We start from the raw sequence: 24,073 nt of genomic DNA on the forward strand, positions 1-24,073 counted from the left end.
TTCGTCGGGGTTAGGCCAGGCACTTACCAGTACATGGGGTCGGTTGTGATGATGCTACACTCTATGCATTTTTGTGCACAGATCAAGGAGCAGCTTACGGACCGTAGCAGTAGGACTTCTGGGAGCTATCTTCAGTCCAGGGACTCTCGAGGTAGCCTAGCTGGCGTTCGCAGGTCGAAGTCCCTTTCCATGTTTTTTTTTCTTTTCGTTTGTTTATCTTGTAACGGACAAACATGATGTATTTTCCTTTCAGACATTGTTTGTAGTATTCTGTAGTAGTCCGTGAGCTAGTGACACCAGACTCTGGGTAGCATTTTGGTTCAAACTTCCACACTTTTAGTTCTCAGTTGCTTTAGATTTAAAGTCTTCCGCTTAAATTTTGTCTCGTTTATTTTATTGTTGGAAGAAAGCATGAAAAGTGTTTTATATATTTGGCTTGCCTAGCTCCGATAGTAGGCGCCATCACGACACCCGATGGTGGGAAATACGGGTCGTGACAAGTTGGTATCAGAGCCCTAGGTTAGGACAAGCTCGGTAGAGTCTGAGGGATCGGTACGGAGACTTCTGTATTTATCCCGCAGAGCCTAATGAGTTAGGAAAACTTCACTCTGTTCATTCTTGTCGTGCTATTCTGTTTCTCAAGTACTGGTTGTCTTCCTACTCTGTTCTTTCGCAGATGGCGAGAACACGTGCTTCCTCTTCTACCGCGCAACAGCCCGAGCCCCCAGCAGTAGCTCCTATCAGGGGCAGCGGGCGAGGCCGAGGCCGTGCTAGAGGCCGAGGATGGGGCAGAGCTCAGCCCCGAGCAGCAGTCCCAGAGGTGGAGCCTCATATTGACTATGACAAGGGGGTTCCAGCTCCAGCAGCTCCAGTGGGCCAAGCTCAGGTCCTAAAGGGTTTCATAGCCACTCCAGTGCTTCAGGACGCTTTGGTCCGATTGGTAGGCTTTATGGAGGGCATTTCTAGAGCGGGTTTGCTTCCCATAGCACCAGCCACGTCTCAGGCTGGGGGGAGTTCAGACTCCTGCTACTCATACTCCAGAGCCGGTAGCTCCTCCGGTCCAGGCTCCAGCAAATCAGCCAACTATGGCAGTTCAGCCAGTTGCAGCGGTCCAGCCAGGTATTGCGGCTCAGTCCAGTGATGGTGCGGCTATGTCCGCGGATGCTCTGTGGAGGCTAGATCGGTTCACTAGGCTCTTCACTACCACATATAGTGGCACACCTTCAGAGGATGCCCAGAATTTCATATGCAGCAGTCATGAGGTTCTTCGGACTATGGGTATTTTAGAGACCAATGGGGTCGACTTTGCCACTTTTCGCCTAGCAGGATCCGCCAAGACTTGGTGGAGAGATTTCTATTTAGCTAGGCCAGCAGGGTCTCCATCATTGACCTGGGATCAGTTTTCAGAGTTAATTCTGGGGAAGTTTCTCCTAGTTACTCAGCGGGATGCCCTTTGCAGGCAGTTTGAGCATCTCCAGCAGGGTTCGATGTTAGTTACCCAGTACGAGACACAGTTTATTGATCTTGCATGCCATGCTATTGTGATACTCCCCACCGAGAGAGAGAGGGTGCGGAGGTTTGTTGATGGGTTGGTTCAGCCGATCCGTGTTCAGATGGCCATGAGTGCCGGGAGTGAGATTACATTTTAAGAGGCGGTAGATTGTGCCCGCCGGATAGAGCTGGCATTTTTTCAGGGAGGTGGTCATGGGTCTGATAAGAGGCCCCGTCATTCTGGTAGATTCAGCGGTACCTCGTCTGGAGGTAGGGATTCTTATGGTAGAGGCCATCCTCCGAGGCCCTTTCAGTCAGCTCTCCAGACTTCTCATGGTTCACCAGTGAGTCGTGGTTCTCAGCCGCAGTATTCTGACCAGCAGCTCTTCAGTTCTCCATCATCACCTATCAGTGCCCCGCCACTTCGTTACTCTCAGCAGCCGAGGGCTTGTTTCACTTGCAGCGATGTGAGGCACATTGCCAGATATTGCCCTCGAGCTTCCGGCAGCTCTCAGCAGCAGGGACCTCGCCCTATGACTCAGGCACCAGTTGCCCCACAGCCTGCCCAGCCAGCTAGAGGCAGGGGTAGAGGACATAGAGGTGTAGGCAGAGGTCTTAGAGGTGGAGCTCAGACCGCCAGAGGTAGGGGTCAGTCAGCAGCGGATTATCCCAGGGAGGTGGGGCCCAGCCCTGTTTCTATGCTTTGCCAGCCAGGCCAGAGGCTGAGTCATCAGATGTTGTGATTACAGGTACCATTCTGGTCTGTGATAGGGATGCTTCTGTGCTATTTGATCCCGGATCTATGTATTCATATGTGTCGTCCTATTTTGCACCCTATTTGGTTATGCCTAGTGAGGCCTTGAGTATTCTTGTATATGTGTCTATACCAGTGGAGGATTCTATAGTGGTGGATCGGGCTCATCGTTCCTGTGTTGTGGTATTCAACGGTTTTGAGACCCGTGTTGACTTGTTGCTCTTGGATATGGTGGATTTCGACGTCATATTAGGGATGGATTGGTTGTCCCCGTATCATGCGATCTTGGATTGCCATGCCAAGATCGTGACCTTGACGTTGCCAGATTTACCCCGACTAGAGTGGAGAGGGACCCCAGGTCATACCACTCGCAGCGTTATTTCTTCTGTGAAAGGCTTGACGCATGGTCGAGAAGGGGTGTCTAGCTTATCTGGCTTATGTTCGCGACTCTAGCGCTGAGGTCCCGTCTATTGATTCTGTTCCTAATGTTCGGGAGTTTCCCGATGTTTTTCCTTCAGACTTGTCGGGCATGCTGCCCGACACGGATATCGATTTTTGTATTGATCTGGCACCGGGTACTCAGCCCATTTCCATTCCGCCGTATCGTATGGCACCGCCCGAGTTGAAAGAGTTAAAGGACCAGCTACAGGATTTGCTTGAGAAGGGTTTCATTAGAACTAGTGTTTCGCCGTGGGGCGCACTAGTGCTATTTGTGAAGAAAAAGGATGGCTCGATGAGGATGTGCATTGATTACCGACAATTAAACAAGGTGATGATTAAGAACAAGTATCCACTGCCGAGGATCGACGATTTTATTCGACCAGCTTTAGGTTGCGAGGGTGTTTTCAAAGATAGATTTGAGATCTGGCTACCACCAGTTGAGGATTAGGGCGTCTGATGTCCCTAAGACAACATTTTGCACTTTGGTCATGTCATTTGGATTGACTAATTCCCCAGCAGCGTTCATGGAGTTGATGAACCGAGTGTTCAGACCTTATTTGGACTTGTTCGTGATGGTCTTCATTGATGATATTCTTATATACTCCCGCAGTCAAGAGGAGCATAAGTAGCACCTCAGAGCAGTTCTTCAGAACCTGAAGGATAGTCAGTTGTATGCCAAGTTCTCAAAGTGCGAGTTTTGGTTGAGTTCGGTCGCATTCCTGGATCATGTCATATCAGCAGAGGGTATTCAGGTAGACCCGAAGAAGATAGAGGCAGTCAAGAACTGGCCTCGACCAGCTTCAGGTACGGAGATTCGGAGTTTCCTGGGGTTAGCAGGTTACTACCATCGGTTCGTGGAGGGGTTTTCATCCATTGCAGCCCCTATGACCAGATTGACCCAGAAGGGTTCCCAAATCAGGTGGTCAGACGAGTGTGAGGTGAGCTTTCATAAGCTCAAGACGGCTCTGACTACGGCACCGGTATTGGTTTTGCCCACAGGTTCAGGGCCTTATATAGTCTATTGTGATGCATCTCGTGTTGGACTTGGTGCAGTGTTGATGCAGGATGGCAAAGTCATTGCCTATGCTTCGAGGCAGTTGAAGATCCACGAGAAGAATTATCCGGTGCATGATCTTGAGTTGGCAGCCATCGTTCATGCCTTGAAGATCTGGAGGCATTACTTATATGGTGTGACGTGCGAGGTGTTCACGGATCATAAGAGTCTTCAGTATTTGTTTAAGCAAAAGGAGTTGAATTTGAGGCAGAGGAGGTGGTTGGAATTTTTGAAAGATTATGACATCACTATCTTATATCACCCGGGAAAGGCCAATGTGGTGGCCGATGCCTTGAGTAGGAAGTCAGCCAGTATGGGTAGTCTTGCTTATATCCCGGTCGGTGAGAGACCGCTTGCTTTGGACGTTCAGGCTTTGGCAAATCAGTTTGTGAGGTTGGACATTTCTGAGCCTAGTCGAGTATTAGCTTGCACGGTCGATCGTTTTTCGTTATTGGAGCGTATCCGTGATAGGCAGTTCGATGATCCCCATTTGTGTGACTTGAGAGATACGGTACAGCGTGGAGGTGCCAAGAAAGTGACCTTGGGAGATGATGGTGTATTGAGATTGCAGGGTCGAGTTTGTGTGCCTAACGTGGATGGGCTTCGGGAATTGATTTTAGAGGAGGCCCATAGCTCCCGGTACTCTATTCATCCGGGCGCCGCGAAGATGTATCAGGATTTGCGGCAGCATTATTGGTGGCGTAGAATGAAGAAAGATATTGTGGCATATATGGCACGGTGTTTGAATTGTCAGCAGGTTAAGTATGAGCATCAGAGACCTGGTGGGTTGTTTCAGAGGATTGAGCTTCCCGAGTGGAAGTGGGAGCGAATCACTATGGACTTCGTTACTGGACTTCCGTTGACTCGGAAGAAGTTTGACGCGTTTTGGGTTATTGTTGATAGGCTGACCAAGTCAGCGCATTTTATTCCCGTTGCAGCCACCTATTCATCTGAGAGATTAGCTGAGATTTACATCAGGGAGATCGTCTGCCTTCATGGGGTGCCCATATCTATCATTTCGGATCGGGGTCCGCAATTTACCTCGCATTTCTGTAGAGCAGTTCAGTGAGAGTTAGGCAACCAGGTGCAGTTGAGCACAGCATTTCATCCCCAGACAGACGGTCAGTCCGAGAGGACTATTCAGATTCTTGTAGATATGCTCCGAGCCTGTGTTATTGATTTTGGAGGCTCGTGGGACCAGTTTTTGCCTTTAGCAGAGTTCGCCTACAACAACAGCTACCAGTCCAGCATCCAGATGGCTCCGTATGAGGCGTTGTATGGTAGGCGATGTCGGTCTCCAGTTGGATGGTTTGAGCCGGGAGAGGCTCGATTATTGGGTACTGATTTGGTTCAGGAGGCCTTGGATAAAGTCCGGATCATTCAGGATAGACTTCGTACAACTCAGTCTAGACAGAAGAGTTATGCAGACCGCAAGGTCAGAGATGTTGCTTTCATGGTTGGTGAGCGAGTATTGCTCCGTGTATCGCCTATGAAGGGCATGATAAGATTTGGGAAGAAGGGCAAGCTCAGCCCTAGGTTCATCGGTCCATTTGAGATTCTTGATCGTGTGGGAGAGGTGGCTTATAGACTTGCCTTGCCACCTAGCTTGTCAGCTGGGCATCCCGTGTTTCATGTATCTATGCTCCGGAAGTATCACGGCGATCCATCGCACGTGTTGGATTTCAGCACTGTCCAATTGGACAAGGATCTGTCATATGAGGAGGAGCCGGTGGCTATTCTAGACCGGCAGGTTCGACAGTTGAGGTCGAAGAGTTTTCCTTCAGTGCGTGTTCAGTGGAGAGGTCAACCTCCTGAGGCATCGACCTGGGAGTCCGAGTCTGAAATGCGGAGCCGTTATCCTCATTTATTTCCCGACTCAGGTACTTCTTTCTTTTGTCCGTTCGAGGACGAAGGGTTGTTGTAGAGGTGCAGAATGTGACGAACCAAAGGGGTCATCACCGTAATTCTTCCTTGTTCCGTGCTTCTGAGGCCTTGAAAACCTCGCTGTTAATTACCTCGATTTGCGTGCACAGTCCGGGCGCGTAGCCAGAAAGCTTTTATGTTGAAATATGCGAATTATGTGAAAAATTTGATGAATTTTGATATTAATATGCATAATATTGACTTCGGTCAAAATTTTGGGTAAACAGACCCGGACCTATGATTCGACGGTCCCGGAGGGTCCGTAGAAAAATATGGGACTTGGGCGTGTGCCCGAAATTAAATTTCGAGGTCCCAAGCCCGAGAAATAAATTTTTGTGTGAAATTATTTTTTGAAATTAATTAAGGAAAAGGAAGAAGAAAAATTGATCAGAAAACTGTGGTATCGGGCTCGTATTTTGGTTCCGACGCCCAGTACGAGTCTTAAATATATTTTAAGCACTATCTGTAAAGTTTGGCTAAAAACGGACGTCATATGACGTGTTTCGGACTTAAAATGGGGAATTTGAGTTTTATGAAAGTTGAAAGAAAATCATGTGTTTCGAGGCTTGATCCTATGTATATGATGTCGTTTTGGCGATTTGATCGCACGAATAAGTCCGTAAGGTATTTTCGAGATCATATGAATGTTTGGTTTGGGAGGTCTTAGACATTAAAAAATGCAGGTTTAGATATCGCAGGACCCAGTGCGGCCACGGCCATTTCCGCGCGGTCCGCGCTGGCAGCCACGCGGCCGCGGTGCTTTTCTATGCGGTCCGCGTGGTGGGGTTCAGAGGGTCGACCAGCGCGGCCGCGCACAAATCAGTGCGGTCCACGCTGGGTGGGTTCAGAGAAAGCCCACTTCTTCCCTCCCTCGGCGCGGCCGCGGTACATTTCTGCGCGGTCCGCGCCAGCCCCCAGCGAAGTATATAAACTTGGGATTTTCAGTCATTTTTCCACTTTTCAAAAACCCAAAACCTAAGAAGCGATTTTCCAAAAAACTTTTCTTCTCCAAAACGATTGGTAAGTGATTTCTAACTTAATTTCTTTATTCTTTGACATCTTTTAACATGATTTCAACTTCAAATCAAAGATTTTCATGGGGGAAATTGGGTGTTTTTGGCTTGAGGGAATAGGATTAGGATGTTATTTGCTACTTGCTAATGTGAAGTACGGTGTATAGGTATGGTGACGGTTATCTATGCACCGGAGTCTAGCATGACCGTGAGTCTTAATTGCTTTTAATTCAAATGACGTGTACAACTGTCTTGGTTAACTGATGAGTTTCATATAATGTGAACGGTTGAGGTAAAATTGTGATTTGTGTATTTTGGAGCGTTAGCTTGAACAGAAATGTGTTAGTTGAGGAAGAAGTGATTTAAAAAGAGAATGTATTGTGATTACGCCCTTGCCGGGATGTGTAGACTGATATATACTCTCTCTTGTCGGGATATTTTGGGCTGTTAGATGTACCCTTGCCGGGTTAAAAGTATTGAGTTGTTATTATCCCCTGAAGGGATCTACTATATGAAGTCAGATAGTATGAACTATATTATGGGATTGTGTGGCACGCCGTCCACTTGTACATCATTAAAAAGGGATCATGTGGCACGTCGTCCACGTATGATTTTACGAAATGGGATCGAGTGGTACGCCTACCACAAATTAGAGTGAATATTGGTTATTGGCCTCCTTTGTCGGTGACATATTGTGCACTGTGATAAAGATGAAATGGGAACGAGTGGTACGCCTACCACATGGTATATGAAAATTGGGATCGTGTGGCGCGCCGTCCACTTATATATAATATTATGGGATCATGTGGCACACCGTCTACTGTATATATATATATATATACATCATGGAAACCGGAGTTTCTTCTGTTTATTTCCGATATTTCATTTTTATATGTTACTCCCCGATAGCATGTCCCCTCCCAGCTTTACTTTGTATTATCTTGTTATTGTTTTCTTGCACTTGTTATATATATCTGTACAGGTTGATTGTGGTAGGTCCTGTCTAGCCTCGTCACTACTTCGTCGGGGTTAGGCCAGGCACTTACCAGCACATGGGGTCGGTTGTGCTGATGCTACACTCTGTGCATTTTTGTGCACAGATCAGGGAGCAGCTTACGGACCGCAGCAGTAGGACTTCTGGGAGCTATCTTCAGTCCAGGGACTCTCGAGGTAGCCTAGCTGTCTTTCGCAGGCCGAAGTCCCTTTCCATATTTTTTTTTCTTTTCGTTTGTTTATCTTGTAACGGCCAAACATGATGTATTTTCCTTTCAGACATTGTTTGTAGTATTCTGTAGTAGTCCGTGAGCTAGTGACACCAGACTCTGGGTAGCATTTTGGTTCAAACTTCCGCACTTTTGGTTGTCAGTTGCTTTAGATTTAAAGTCTTCTACTTAAATTTTGTCTCATTTATTTTATTGTTGGAAGAAAGCAGGAAAAGTGTTTTATATATTTGGCTTGCCTAGCTCCGATAGTAGGCGCCATCACGACACCCGATGGTGGGAAATCCGGGTCGTGACAGAAACATTTCATTTTAGTTATCAAATAGCCCATTTAAGTCATTATATATTAACCTTAATAAGAAAGATAGAAGATAAAAAATTAATGAAAAAGTAAAAAAAATGCAATGTGAAAATATGGGGAATGTAAACTTGAGAGTTGAGATGTTATCCGCTTTTTTCATCTTCCTCCATTAGATCATTAACCTCTAATGAAGCTACCCATATAAATTATTAGTTCAATCCACAATAAAATGAGGTTAACTGGATTAGAAAATATTTAACATTATTCAATTATTTTCATCGCCACTATTAATCTCGAAATCCTAGTTTAATTATTTTGATTCTCTATGTGAGATAACTTCTTAAGAAAATTAATATATTGTTAACTCGACATATATATCAGATACTTGCAAGTAGTTGTTGAAAGTAAAGTGGATATATTTTAATCATAGCACCAATTTAAGTCCGTTAGATTGAGATAAAATTAACTTTTTGATTCTTTTAACATCGTGTGAAAACATTTATGGATTTGTGAAAAATATTCCACTTTAAATATAAAGTAACTCATTTAACTTAATAATATCTAAACTTTAATAAAATATCTATTAAATGATTAACTTTTTGCTAGAAAGAAAATGCTTCTTTTGGACGTATAAAAGTAATCAATTCAAATATTGATCAAATTATATAGTTAGATCTCATTCATATATCAAATTATCATCACACTAAAGATATTAAGAAGCATAGATTTTTTAAACGGTAGGAAATAAAATATTAGTAAATTGTTTTTTAAAAAAAAACTTACATGTTGTTTGTTTAGGTCACAAAAACCTATAATAAAAATTAGAATAAATAGCTTTGTACCTAATCGATTTATTAGAATAACTGAATGGCCAATAGTTGCATTGGATATAATTGTTACAAAGCAAATACTATGTATGTATATGGTTTAACTGAAAATAAGCAACCCAAAAAAGGGAAAAAAGAAAGCAAAATACTCTAACAATTGACTATGAGGGAAATGGAAAAAATAAAAAGCAGTGTCGCTCACTACTGAAGTCCAAATATAAAAAATTAAAATTAACGAGTAGAACAACCATAATTCAAGATGACTTAAAGTGCATAAATATAAAATAATAAATTCATCACTTGTGTGTTTGATATGGCATAATTAATTATTTTTTATGAAAAATATTATTGTAAAAAATATTTCTTAATATTTGATTGATGAATGGAATAAAAGATTGGTCATCAAGAAAAAGAATCAAATCTACTTAAGTGCACATATATATACATCAAAATTGGAGGAGGAAATAGAAGATAATAAAAATGGGAGTATTTAAAGATATGGTGAGAGGCAGCAAACCCAAATGAGAATATTAAAAAAATGTAAGAGGCATTGTTGCATGAATGTATTGGCAGATGGAGAATTTTAGATTTTAATATAATGTAACCATTCGTTTCTTTAGACTTTAATTTAATAGTGACTTTTAGCTAGGATTAATGGGGTGACTTTGAGTAAATAGTTATAATTGGAAAAAAATTACATTGGATAAATATTAAATCAAATTTTGATAAATTATTGAGAATATTAGAGATGGTTAAATTAAGAAGAACGTCTGATAAACAAATAAGGCATGCTAACTATAGCTTGAACTCAAGACTCTCTAGTTAACAATAGAGTTGTGCATACCGTTCTAACACTACCTTTGATTGTTAACTGGTGCTAAAGTAAGCCAAGTTTAGTCTCTGAACTATCAATAGACATTGTCATCTAATTCCATCTCCAATAACGCAGAGGCCAAGTGGTACTTGTTTTATTTGGGTTTTTTCATATTATGAAGAAAAGAATTAAAAGATCAAAGAATAAAAATATGAAAGGAGAACATATGTTTGAAACATTAGTAACACAACCCCATAAACCTAGGGGAGTTTGCTTCTTCATAGTCAACTTGGCAAATATACTAACGACGCATAATGGACATGACATTTTGCAAAACCATCAGTAAAATGAGTCTGGAACTTCGGCCCAATAAATAAGGTATGTGCACTCATTTGTATCGACATCACGAGCCTTCACTTCATAAGAATGGGAATTCACACATTATTCTTTAATAAAATTTGATATGAGACAAAAGAACAACTTCATTTGTTTTATATCTAGAACAAAAGAAAAACTCATAAACTTACGGATCAATTCACTATATAAGTTTTGTGGCTTTTATAATATAATTTTTTCAATTAGAAGTGGAATAATCTGAATGGGTGCGGATAGTTGAATGCACCCTAAGTGAGGTAGTTAGGTTTTTTCCAGAGACAATGGTTGAACAAAACTTTTTGAAATCCAATGGTTAAAACTATTTTTGAAAGAAAGCTTAGATGTCAATAAGAATAAACACAACTTTTAGAAAAGCCACTTTAACAAAATGTTTTTATTAAAATATTTTTAGAAGTAGAATATTTAGGCAAATAAGAAGGGCATTTTAGTAATTCAACTTTTAACTTAAGGGGTTCATGCTTTTAATATAATATAGATAGATAGATATAGATAGATAGATATAGATTAATATGCAATCTTTATTAAACCTTCATTTGTATACTTTATCTTGGAATGGAAACACAAATGCAAAAAGAAAAATTGAATTGGGCTAAAAGATGTTGGTTTTTCTTTGGTCAAATAACCAAATGGAGAAGGGGAGTCTAGCTTGGAACAATGGTAAAGTTGTCTTCGTGTGACCTATATATTATCGGTTCGAGTCGTGAAAACAGTCACTAATTAATACTTGTATTAAAGTAGTCTGTTTACATCACATCCCTTGGGGTGCGACCTTTCCCTAAACCTTGCGTAATTACGGTATACTTTGTACGCCGGTTTGTCATTTTACATAACCAAATAGACCATTGTAGTTGCATGGGATTGTATTCCCTTTTGCCTCCCAATTCCACGTGGGTTTATTTAGACGCCTGAACCTACTCAAAAGTCAAAACTAATGGAATATTTTTTTTAAACACCTCTAATCATTGACTAAATTTATATGGTATTTATTTTTCTGAGTTGGATAAAGTGTTTGGTTACACGCTTTTATTGAGTTGACTAAACTTATGTGGTATTTATTTTTCTGAGTTCGATATATAAAGTGTGTTAATGTTGGAGCTGAGCTCAAAGACGATCATGTTGCAGAAGTATAAACTCCAGGAGTTAGCACTAGCTTCATCCAAAATCATAATTGCAATGAGAGAAAAATGAGAATCCCGATAAAGAATTTGAGTTTTTCTGAAGATTTCTAGAAAAATCTATGACGAATCAGAGGGAATCGCTTGGAAAAGAGCATTTGTTCGGATACCATATGAATATTGTAGAGAGAAATATTGTAAAATGAAAAGAGCTTTTATTCCCCAAAAACTAATCCAATATTTGTACAGTATCCTATTTATGTACATGTGAATACTCTTAACCAACTTCCAGCTAAGCTAATACCGTCTAAGTGTTTGATAAAAGAAAGGGAGAAATTCAAAAATAGTCTGATTTACAACTGGTCGTTCAAAAATAGCCCAGTTTTAAAAGTAATCAAAATTTAGCCATTTTTTATGTAAAGATAAATTTGAACGAAAACACTGTTCAAAACCCGAAAAATACGCCAGTATATTATACTAGAGTTCCAGTATGCTGGAACTCCAGCATATTATACTAGAGTTCCAGGATAAGTATGTTGGAACTCCAGCATAATATGATGGAGTTCCAGTATAAGTACACTAGAACTCCAGCATAATATACTGGAGTTCCAACAAGTATAATTGTCCAGTATAATATACTGGAGTTTGGAGCACCGGTGCTCTAGTCTCCAGTATATTATACTGGAGTCAGCAAAGTATACCGGTCCAGCATAATATGCTGGAGTTGATACACAGGTGCACCGAAAACTGACTATACCGTGCTATTTTTACTAAAAGTATTTTTGAATAGTGGCAAAAGATAGGTGCAGCAAAATAGTGGCTATTTTTGAATGACTAGTTCGAAAACTGACTATACCGTGCTATTTTTACTAAAAGAAAATTACATAAATTTCTCTAACTAAGTCTTCATTATATTGGTGGAAAAATCTAGATGGGAATAATGCACGGTCGAGATATAATATACTTGTGAGTTCAGACTCGTCCTGATTAGAACATATGGCTTGATCCTGGTCATTCATAATTAGGGCACAAAAGAACTCAATCCTGGGAATAATCCCTAATCTCATTTCCTTCGTATCATCTTCCCAAACTTAGCAATTACCAAATTTTCAAACCGAATCTTTGGGTGGGGCTTCTGCAACATGATCGTCTTTGATCTCAGCTCTAACTTCAACAGAGTGAATGTAATGACTTTAAATAATTATCTAATATCCATTAATATGCTCTAAAAGATCAAACAGACACATTGCTGATTTAAAAAGGATTCTAACAAGTCGATTCATTAAGATATAATTTTTGATGTCTTAGAAGTATTACTGGAAATTCTTACGTAGCCAAATAAGCAAGAAGATTAATTATATTCAGTGAGGACCTTTGACTTGACCGTTATCGGTACACTGAATGCCCAAAGATTCACTAGTTCATTAACTTGGTGGTGCGAGAAAAATATTCAAGTTTTACGCATTATCGATGTAAATAATATTTACACAATCATGTTACTTATTAAGTAACTAGTCTTAAAGTGGGCGCTTTGCGCGTGTACCCTATACCAAAGAATACATACTTTTAAGAAATCATATATAACAAAATAATGTGTTTGAGTTATAATACAAAAAATAAAAAAAATGTAATGTTTAAAAATGATGAATAATGATCCTTTAACTAATTAACTCAATAAAAGGAGAAATTATGTTCCACAAAAATCCTTATATGCCCTATTATGATTTCTAAGAATTTCTATGGGAATATCTGTCACGACCTCATTTCACCTCCATAGGATGTCGTGACGGCACCTAGTCTCTAAGATTAGTTAAGACGAACAATCATACATGGTAACTGAATACTAAGCTGAACTCAAATCTCAAAGTTTGAAATAAATAAAACTGCAATTCAAAATGATTACAACTCCCAAAATCCGGTAGAAATAAGTCACAAACTCTAAGAGAAATGTTAAATATCCCTATATATCAGAGTCTAATGAAGATAAGGAAGAACAACATAAATAATGTAGAGGGGGACTCCGAGGTCTGTGGACGCGGGCCGATGTACCTTGAAATCTCAACGAAGTCACTGCTCATCGATATTGGGTCTGGTAGGAGGTACCTGGATCTGCACAAAAAGGTGTGCAGAAGCGTAGTATGAGTATACCACAATGGTACTCAGCACGTGTCAAGCCTAACCTCGGTAGAAAAGTGACGAGGTCAGGTAAGGGCCCTACTGGAATAAAAAGGAATCATGGCAGAAGATATAATACTATAATGGAAAGACTTAGAAATTACAGAAAAGTAACAACACAATAAATAGAGGTAAACAACAGGGGCGCTCCCGAGGTACCACCTCGTAGTCCCAAAAATAAATACACACTAGGGGAGCTCCCGAGGTACCGCCTCGTAGTCCCAAAAGTAAATATGCAACAGAGGAGCTCCCGAGATACCGCCTTGTAGTCCCAAAAAATAAATAAACAACTCGTAGTCGAAGGAACAACGAATTTACAGCAAGGAATCCTACAGTTAAACACTAAATATTAAAATCAAGGAAGCAGGAACTCAACTAATCATGGTGCACAGATTGCAAGTAAAAATTAGGATACATAGACATGCGATATTAGGATAAACATGATGATTGCACATACTAAGGCAACTACATTAAGGAATTAAATAAGACTGCTCAGCAAGAACCAGATTTTTCAACATTTAACCCGAGTATGCACTCGCCACTTCACGTACACGGCCTTCACGAATCTCAAATACCATAACAGGTACAAAAACCTAAAGGGAATTTCTGTCACACAAGATTAGACAAGTCACTTACCTCAAACAAAGCTCAATCAGTCAATAAGAATGCCTTCTCCTCGACTTTCCAACTTCAAGTCGCCCAAACCTAGCCAAAAGTAATTACATACTATAAATATAACTATAAGAAACTAATCTAAATAAAAAAATCATGATTTCAAAAAGAAATTAGAAAGTCACCCAAAAAGGTCGACATGGGCCTACGTCTCGGAATCGGGTAAAAGTCACAAAAATTCGAAAAGGAGTTCACCCATATAAAAATTACTCAAATCCGTTATCAAAAACTCGACCAAAACCTCAAAATTCGGTCTAAGAACTTTCTTCCATTTTTTCCCAATATTTCACCCCAAATCACTAATTAAATGGTAAAATTAAAGACATAATCATGGAAATTAACCAAAACTAGGTAATAATTACTTATCTCAAACACCCACGTGAGAATATCTAAAAAAATGTCTAAATCCGAGCTCTCAAGTCCAAATGGTGAAAAATGATATAAACCCTCGATTTGGAACATTTTAAATCTGCCCAGGGACCTTCTTCATCAAGAACGTGAGCTTCCTCTCGCGTTCGCGTAGCACAATTAAGTCTACTACCAATGGAGAAATTATGTTCCACAAAAATCCTTATATGCCCTATTATGATTTCTAAGAATTTCTATGGGAATATCTGTCACGGCCTCATTTCACCTCCGTAGGATGTCGTGACGGCACCTAGTCTCTAAGACTAGTTAAGCCTAACAATCATACATGGTAACTGAATACTATGCTAAACTCAAATCTCAAAGTTTAAAATAAATAAAACTACAATTCAAAATGATTGCAACTCCCAAACTACGATAGAAATAAGTCACAAGATCAAAGAGAAATGTTAAATATCCCTATACATCAGAGTCTAACGAAGATAAGGAAGAACAACATAATAATGTAGAGGGGGACTCCGAGGTATGTGTACGTTGGCCGATGTACCTTGAAGTCTCCACGAACTCACTGCTCACTAATATCGGGTCTGGTAGGAGGTACCTAGATCTGCACAAAAAGGTGTGCAGAAGCGTAGTATGAGTATACCACAACGGTACTCAGCAAGTGCCAAGCCTAACCTCGGTAGAGAAGTGACGAGGTCAGGTCAGGGCCCTACTAGAATAAAAAGGAATCATGGCAGAAGATATAATAGTATAATAGAAAGACTGAGAAATTAATAATGAGAAGTTACAGAAAAGTAACAACACAACAAATAGAGGTAAACAACAGGGGCACTCCCGAGGCACTGCCTCATAGTCCCAAAAATAAATACACAATAGGGGAGCTCCCTAGGTACCGCCTCATAGTCCCAAAAAGTAAATACACAACTCGTAGTCGATGAAACAACGAATTTACATCAAGGAATCCTACAGTTAAAGACTAAATATAAAAATCAAGGAAGCAGGAACTCAATTAAGCATTGTGCACAAATTGCAAGTAAGAATTAGGACACGTAGACATGCGATATTAGGATAAACATGATTACTACACATACTAAGGCAACTCCGTTAAGGCATTAAAAGAAGACTACTCAGTAAGAACCAGATTTTTTAACATTTAACCCGAGTACGCACTCGTCATCTCACGTACACGGCCTTCACGTATCTCAAATACCATAACAGTACAAAAACATAAAGGGAATTTCTGCCACGCAAGATTAGACAAGTCACTTAACTCAAACCAAGCTCGATCAGTCAATAAGAATGCCTTCTCCTCGACTTTCCGACTCTAAGTCGCCCAAACCTAGTCAAAAATAATTATATACTATAAATATAACTATAAGAAACTAATCTAAATAAAGAAATCCTGATTTCAGCAAGAAATTAGAAAGTTACCCAAAAAGGTCGACCTGGGCCTACGTCTCGGAATCGGGTAAAAGTCACAAAAATCCATTCATGCGTTCAACCACGAGTTCACCCATATTAAAATTACTCAAATCCTTATCAAAAACTCAACCAAAACCTCAAAATTTGGCCTAAGAACTTTCTTCCATTTTTTTCCAATTTTCCACCCCAAATCACTAATTAAATGGTAAAATTAAAGACATAATCATGGAAATTAACCAAAACTAGGTAAGAATCACTTATCTCAAACACCTACGTGACAATCTCTAAAAGAAATGTCTAAATCCGAGCTCTCAAGTCCAAATGGTGAAAAATGATATAAACCCTCGATTTTGAACATTTTAAATCTGCCCGGGGACCTTTTTCATCACGAACGCGAGCTTCCTCTCGCTATCGCGTAGCACAATTAAGTCTGCTGCCAAAGGAGAAATTAGGTTCCACAAAAATCCTTATATGCCCTATTTTGATTTCTAAGAATTTCTATGGGAATATCTGTCAAAACCTCATTTCACCTCCGTAGGATGTAATGACGGCACCTAGTCTCTAACACTAGTTAAGCCTAACAATCATACATGGTAACTGAATAATATGCTAAACTCAAATCTCAAAGTTTGAAATAAATAAAACTGCAATTCAAAATGATTACAACTCCCAAACTCCAGTAGAAATAAGTCACAAGCTCTAAGAGAAATGTTAAATATCCCTATACATCAGAGTCTAATGAAGACAAGGAAGAACAACATAAATAATGTAGAGGGGGACTCCGAGGTCTGCGGACGCGGGCCAATGTACCTTGAAGTCTCCACGAACTCACTGCTCACTAATATCGGGTCTGGTAGGAGGTACCTAGATCTGCACAACAAAAGGTGTGCAGAAGCATAGTATGAGTATACCACAATGGTACTCAGCAAGTGCCAAGCCTAACCTCGGTAGAGAAGTGATGAGGTCAGATCAGGGACCTACTGGAATAAAAAGGAATCATGGCAGAAGATATAATACTGTAATGGAAAGACTAACAAATTAATAATGAGAAATTACAGAAAAGTAACAACACAACAACTAGAGGTAAACAACAGGGGCGCTCCCGAGGTACCGCTTTGTAGTCCCAAAAATAAATACACAATAAAGGAGCTCTTAAGGTACCGCCTCGTAGTCCAAAAAGTAAATATGCAACATAGGAGCTCCCGAGGTACCGCCTCGTAGTCCCAAAAAGTAAATAAACAACTCGTAGTCGAAGGAACAACGAATTTACAGCAAGGAATTCTACAATTAAAGACTAAATATTAAAATCAAGGAAGCAGAATGTCACGCTCCAAACCTGGGGAGGCGTGACTGGCACCCGGTGCCGTAGTGGCCCGAACGAACCACAATGTAACTCATTCATTCCTTTTGTAACTATCGTGGGCCAACATGGCCACAACTCGAAATGCATAATTATAAGGGGGCATTACTGTATCACTGAATCATATTTCTTAAAACATGAATACATATGGGCCCGTCAAGGCCTCTGACATATTGTACCAAATGAACCTATGTCTACAAAGCCTCTAAGATTATTTGACATAAAATGTGACAGGGTACCGGCCTACCCATAAGTCTGTAGTAAAACTCTGACACGATAACTCATAGACTCGGCTGCACTCCGAATGAGATAGAGTCTTACCGATCCTTCGCTGAATGTCAATCTCGTGTACTATGAGGGCTCGTCAAATTAATTATCTATACCTGCAGGCATGAATGCAACGTCCCCCACAAAAGGACATCAGTACGAATAATGTACTGAGTATGTAAGGCATGTAAATCAATATATAAAGGACATGGAAGAAACATGGAGTAAAGGACTCAACTTGTAAGTCTGGATAGCTCTGTAAATCATGAAATATTTATAATGTCATGCGTATAAATGTCATGTAATGCATAGGTCTGTACAGATATAACATCATCAAGCCTTTGAGGGCATCCCATCATATCATCTCGGCCACTGTGGGCAAATCATCAACGTATATCAGCTGATCAGGTGGTGGTGCGTATATAATGCCGTAACATTTTTCCGTATCCCATATACATATAGATATATGTATATACACGTATATAACGCCATTTGAGTCATATTGCAGCCACTGAGGGCAACATCATCATCGTATACCAGCCGATCAAGTGGTGGTGCATATACAACGCCATAACCTTTTCCATATCCCCTATACACACACACACATACACACACACACACACACACACACACACATATATATATATATATATATATATATATATACATACATACATATATATATACGCGTATATAACGCCATCTGGTCATGGGTCAATGTACATGAATGCAATGCATGAAAAGTACGTTAATAAAAAATTTCGGAATATCATAAGACCATTATAGCTTTGAATAATATCATGAAGTAAACTTTTTCAACTTACGTATTTTTCTGGGACCAATGAATAGATGATAGAATAATATGACACATAGTTCATTTTGTCCGTGTAGTATAGATAATGCCAAAAAGAAAGAAGTTATAGCCTTAACATACCTGAGTAGCAGCTGAAAGCCCTTAAGCAGAAGTTTACTCAACTCATTATTCGGTGATAATCCAGAACTTTTATTTAATTTGCTTTTGTTCTTCGTTTCTCAGTCTAATTGGCAAAATTCATTGTCCATTTCGTTTTCTTTTCCTATCAATATATTTCCATATTTTTTAGGGAAACCAAAAGTTCCAAAAAGAAAAAGAAAGAATACCGAAAATAATTGGCCCTCTTTTAGATCAAATATTGATACTGAAGTGGGAAATGATAGGAGGGTGTCCTTTGGGAGTAAAAATTGACTAGGCATGGGTCCCTTGAAAGAACATTTCGCCGGCATATCCAACCTTGTACAACAACCATAAATTACTTTGAGCTCCTACAAAGAACATGGCTGTAACTTCAACTTTTGAAGAAGGTTGAATGACTAGGAAATAGGCAAGGGTGGAAAATTTTGAAAACTTGCGCAAAGACAAGGAGGAACAGAGATGAGGATTTTTGGGAAGCACATATTTCCAAGATAAATTGCACTCTTCTCTTTTTGGGTATGCATTTCTTGCTCTTTCTATGTATATGCATGTAAAATAAAATAATGATCTGTAAAACTATCATTAATTTGTTTGTTTTTTGTGGCAAATGAAAAATAGGGTGTTGTTCTTGGCTTCCACATAGTACTGAAATTGGTTAGAAGTCTCATTTTGTGAGCTGAATTTTCATGTACTATTAGTTTCTATATCTAGAAGAAATAGTAATGCTCTTAGGAAAACAAAATGGGCAGAAAAGCCTCCTTACATGACATATACTTGAACGAAAATGAACTTTGGGGACACTGTTGAACAAAATACTAATTTGTACAGAGATGTCGTCAATACTTTTCGTTCAGAATTTGGCCAGCTTTACTTCCAAAACATATGATGTGCACAGATCCATAAGAACAACGAAACGCCACCTTCTCCAATTTATTAAGAGTCGTCAATTGAAGAAAGGGGTGCCGCCACGTAAATCTTTATCGTAAAGATTATTGTTTCCTAGCTAATCTTACCGCCAAAATTGTTAAGTAGCCCAATTATTCACATAATTAAGAATTAACGCAACTTACTTAAAATACTACTCCCTTTTAATACACATTATATAACTTACTATTATGGCTATGTGGTATTATACAAAATAAATACATATATTATTATTTCATTAAAACATCCATGTAAAAATATATAAATATTTTCTCAACTTATAATTTTCCTAATCTCATATAAGGAGTAAAAATTCTCGTACGCTTAATTCTAAAAATGGTAAAAAGAAAAAAAAGGATAACCTTCTTTTCTTGTGAAAAATTATAATTCATATATTTACAATTAAAAAAAATCTCATAAACATTCTCATATTTTGTATATAATTTAAAACATATTCGAAAGTAGTAATATTAATAACTATATAAAAATCATATTTTTCAAACCATTTTCTTTCTTTACAAGAAAAGTCTCACTCAAAATATCATATCAAATATATATATATATATATATATATATATATATATATATATACGGTATCAAAGTCGTTAAACTACAGGGTGTAACACAGAAACTCAACTAAGCATGGTGCACAGATTGCAAGTAAGAATTAGGACACGTAAACATGTGATATTAGGATAAACATGATGACTACACATACTAAGGCAACTCCGTTAAGGAATTAAAAGAAGATTACTCAGCAAGAACCAGATTTTTCAACATTTAACCCGAGTACGCACTCGTCACCTCACGTACACAGCCTTCACGTATCTCAAATACCATAACAGTACCAAAACATAAAGGGAATTTCTGCCACACAAGGTTGGACAAGTCGCTTACCTCAAACCAAGCTCAATCAGTCAATAAGAATGCCTTCTCCTCGACTTTCCGACTCCAAGTCGCCCAAACCTAGCCAAAAGTAATTACATACTATAAATATAACTATAAGAAACTAATCTAAATAAAGAAATCATGATTTCAACAAGAAATCAGAAAGTTACCCAAAAAGGTCGACCTGGGCCTACGTCTTGGAATCGGGTAAAAGTCATAAAAATTCGTACACGGGCTCAACCACGAGTTCACCCATATTAAAATTACACAAATCCATTATCAAAAACTCGACCAAAACCTCAAAATTCGGCCTAAGAACTTTCTTCCATTTTTCCCAATTTTCTACCCCAAATCACTAATTAAATGGTAAAATTAAAGACATAATTATGGAAATTAACCAAAACTAGGTAAGAATCACTTATCTCAAACACCCACGTGAGAATCTCTAAAAGAATTGTCTAAATCCGAGCTCTCAAATCCAAATGGTGAAAAATGATATAAACCCTCGATTTGGAACATTTTAAATCTACCCAGGGACCTTCTTCATCACGAACGCGAGCTTCCTCTTGCGTTCGCGTAGCACAATTAAGTCTGTTGCCCAAATCCTTCTACGCGGAAGTAAGGCTCCACTCACAAACACGATGCCTAACTGACCAACAGCTTCTCAAACCCGACCCCTACTTCGCAAATGCGTAGACCAAATGCTTGGGGTCCCACCTGCCTCTTCTTCCTCTTCGCGAATGCAATCCCCTTCACGCATTCGCGATGCACCACTGCCCAGACCTTCGCGAACGCGGTTCCCTCTTCAAGTATAGTGAAGCATAAATTCTCACCTGCCACCAGCTACCCTTCACGAACGCAGAACTCCGCTAGCGAACGAGAAGAAAGAAACCAGAACTGGACATCAGAATTTCTTAAGCAGTTTTCCAAGTCCAAAAATCGATCCGTTAACCATCCGAAATCAACCCGAGGCCCCCTCGACCTCAACCAAACATATCAACAAGTCCAAAAACACTATACGAATTTAGTTGAGCCCTCAAATCACATCATACAACGCTAAAAACACGAATTGCACATCGATTCAAGCCTAATGAACTTTAGAACTTCAAACTTCTACATCTGATGCTGAAACCTATCAAATCAAGTCCGATTGACCTCACATTTTGCATATAAGTCACATTTGACATTATAGACCTATTCCAACTTCCGAAATTAGAATTCGACCCCGATATCAAAAAGTCCACTCCCAGTCAAACTTTCAAAAATAATCAAATTTCCAACTTTCGCTAATTGACGCCAAAATGACCTACGAACCTCCAATTCAACATCCGAACACGCTCCTAAGACCAAAATCAGCCTATGGAGCTATTGGAACCATCAAAACTCTATTTTGGAGTCGTCTTCATACAATTCAAACTACGGTCAATTCCTACGACTTAAACTTCTATTTTAAGGACTATATATCGCATTTCACTCCGAAACCAAAACCAAACCTCCAGCGAGCCACAAAACCACAAAATGAGATAGAGGGAGCAATAAATAGGGGTTTGGGGCTAATACTCTCAAATGACCGGTCGGATCATTACATCCTCCCCCTCTTAAAACAAACATTCATCCTCGAACGAGTATAGAGACATACCTGAAGTGGTGAAAAGATGAGGATAACGGTTGTGCATATCATGCTCGGTCTCCTAAGATGTCTCCTCGATCGGATGACCCCTCTATGAAGCATATCCTCTAATATATGAATGGTGCACTCAGACAGTCCGTCCATCTGAGGGTGAAATGTTGTACTCAACTCCACCCGAGTACCCAACTCATGTTGTACGGCTCTCCATAACTGTGATATAAACTGCATACCCCGGTTAGAGATGATAGATGACGGTACGCCATAAAGCCTGACAATCTCGCGAATGTAAACCTGAGCCAACTGCTACGAAGAATAAGTAGTAACCACAAGAATGAAATGAGCTGACTTGGTCAATCTATCCACAATCACCCATATTGCATCGAACTTCCTCCGAGTATGTGGGAGCCTAACAACAAAATCCATAATAATTCGCTCCCATTTCCACTTTGGAATCTCTAGCCTTTGAAGCAATCCACCTGGCCGCTGATGCTCATACTTTACCTACTGACAATTTAGGCACCGAGCTACATAGTCTACTATGTCCTTTTTCATTCTCCTCCACCAATAATGTTGCCTCAAGTCCTGATACATCTTCGCGGAACCTGGATGAATGTAGTACCACGTATGGTGAGCCTCCTGGAGAATCAAATCACGCGAACCATCTATGTTGGGCACACATAGCCTGCCTTGCATTCTCAATGCACCGTCATCTCCAATAGTGACCTCCTTGACATCACCGTGCTGAACCGTGTCCTTAAGGATGAGCAGATGGGGGTCATCATACTGACACTCCCTGACTTGATCATAAAGAGAAGACTGAGAAACCACAAGTCATCGACCACCACTCTGCTGCTGGTAGATATGCTAGACTGCCCAAACTCTCCGCCCTATGACTCAAGGCATCGGCCACCACATTGGCCTTTCCAGGATGGTATAGAATAGTGATATCATAGTCCTTAAGCAGCTCTAACCACCTTTGCTGATGCAAGTTAAGATCATTCTGTTTGAACATATGCTGCAAACTCTAGTGATCGGTGTAGATCTCACAAGGGACACCATACAAATAGTTCCGCCAAATCTTCAAGGCATGAACAATGTAGACAAGTGATTTTTGATCCTCCTCAAGATTTTTCATATTTTAGCGTAAATATTCAGTTTAGGTTTAGTATCGCTCTCTTTACATTATTTTATCAAAAAAAGAAACTACAAAAATATTTTGCCTTATTCTAGCTAGTTGATATTTTGTCTAGCTAGCTTTATTTTTGAAAACAAATACAAAAAATAGTCTTGGCATTTTATTTTCCAAAAAAGATAAGAAGAAAAGTTAAAAAAATATTTTACATTTTAGTATATACTGAGTGGTATTTAAATTTCATTAATATGATAATTATATGTCTTCTCTAAAAAAATTATTATCTTAAATATACTAGTATCTTTATAAAGTTATTTTTAATTCATTTTTAAAATCAAAGGAAAAGAAAAATGAAAAAAAAATTTGATTTAGTCTTCCTACCCCAAAGTTAATTAGTCCAAATTCATAACCTAAATCACTTCAACCCCAAAATATTGAGCCCATAACCTATTTCTTATTTGACCTAACCTAATTCCTACCCCTATAAAATAACCCCTAACTCCTAAAATGAAAGGGGAGAGAGACTACACTCTAAGAAAGAACGGGCACCCTCACAAAAAAATCAGCTTCGCTGCCTTATCAAAAACGACCACCATCTCCCTTGAAAAGAACACTTCAAAGAATTTCCACAAAATCTCACCCCTTCTTATTATTCTTTTTTTAATCTCACAGATTCTCTTTTGCTCACACTTCCCACTTCCACTATTTTGTTACAAGTCTTATTGAAGTTGGAACCATTGGTCGAATTTAGATGTGGAATCTTCACGTTGTTCAAATTGATATTCATTTTTTGTTGAGGGCCATTGAGGTCGTTGATCAAGCTCTGGTCCGAAGGTTGATTCAAACTCGTTTAGGATTTAAGGTTCAAATTCTTTCTCTATTAATTTGTTCCTTTTAAATTTTATATACATGTGACACTTTGTTTGGCATGGT

Source organism: Nicotiana sylvestris, chromosome 3, assembly GCF_000393655.2.
Source record: "Nicotiana sylvestris chromosome 3, ASM39365v2, whole genome shotgun sequence".
NCBI lineage: Eukaryota > Viridiplantae > Streptophyta > Magnoliopsida > Solanales > Solanaceae > Nicotiana > Nicotiana sylvestris.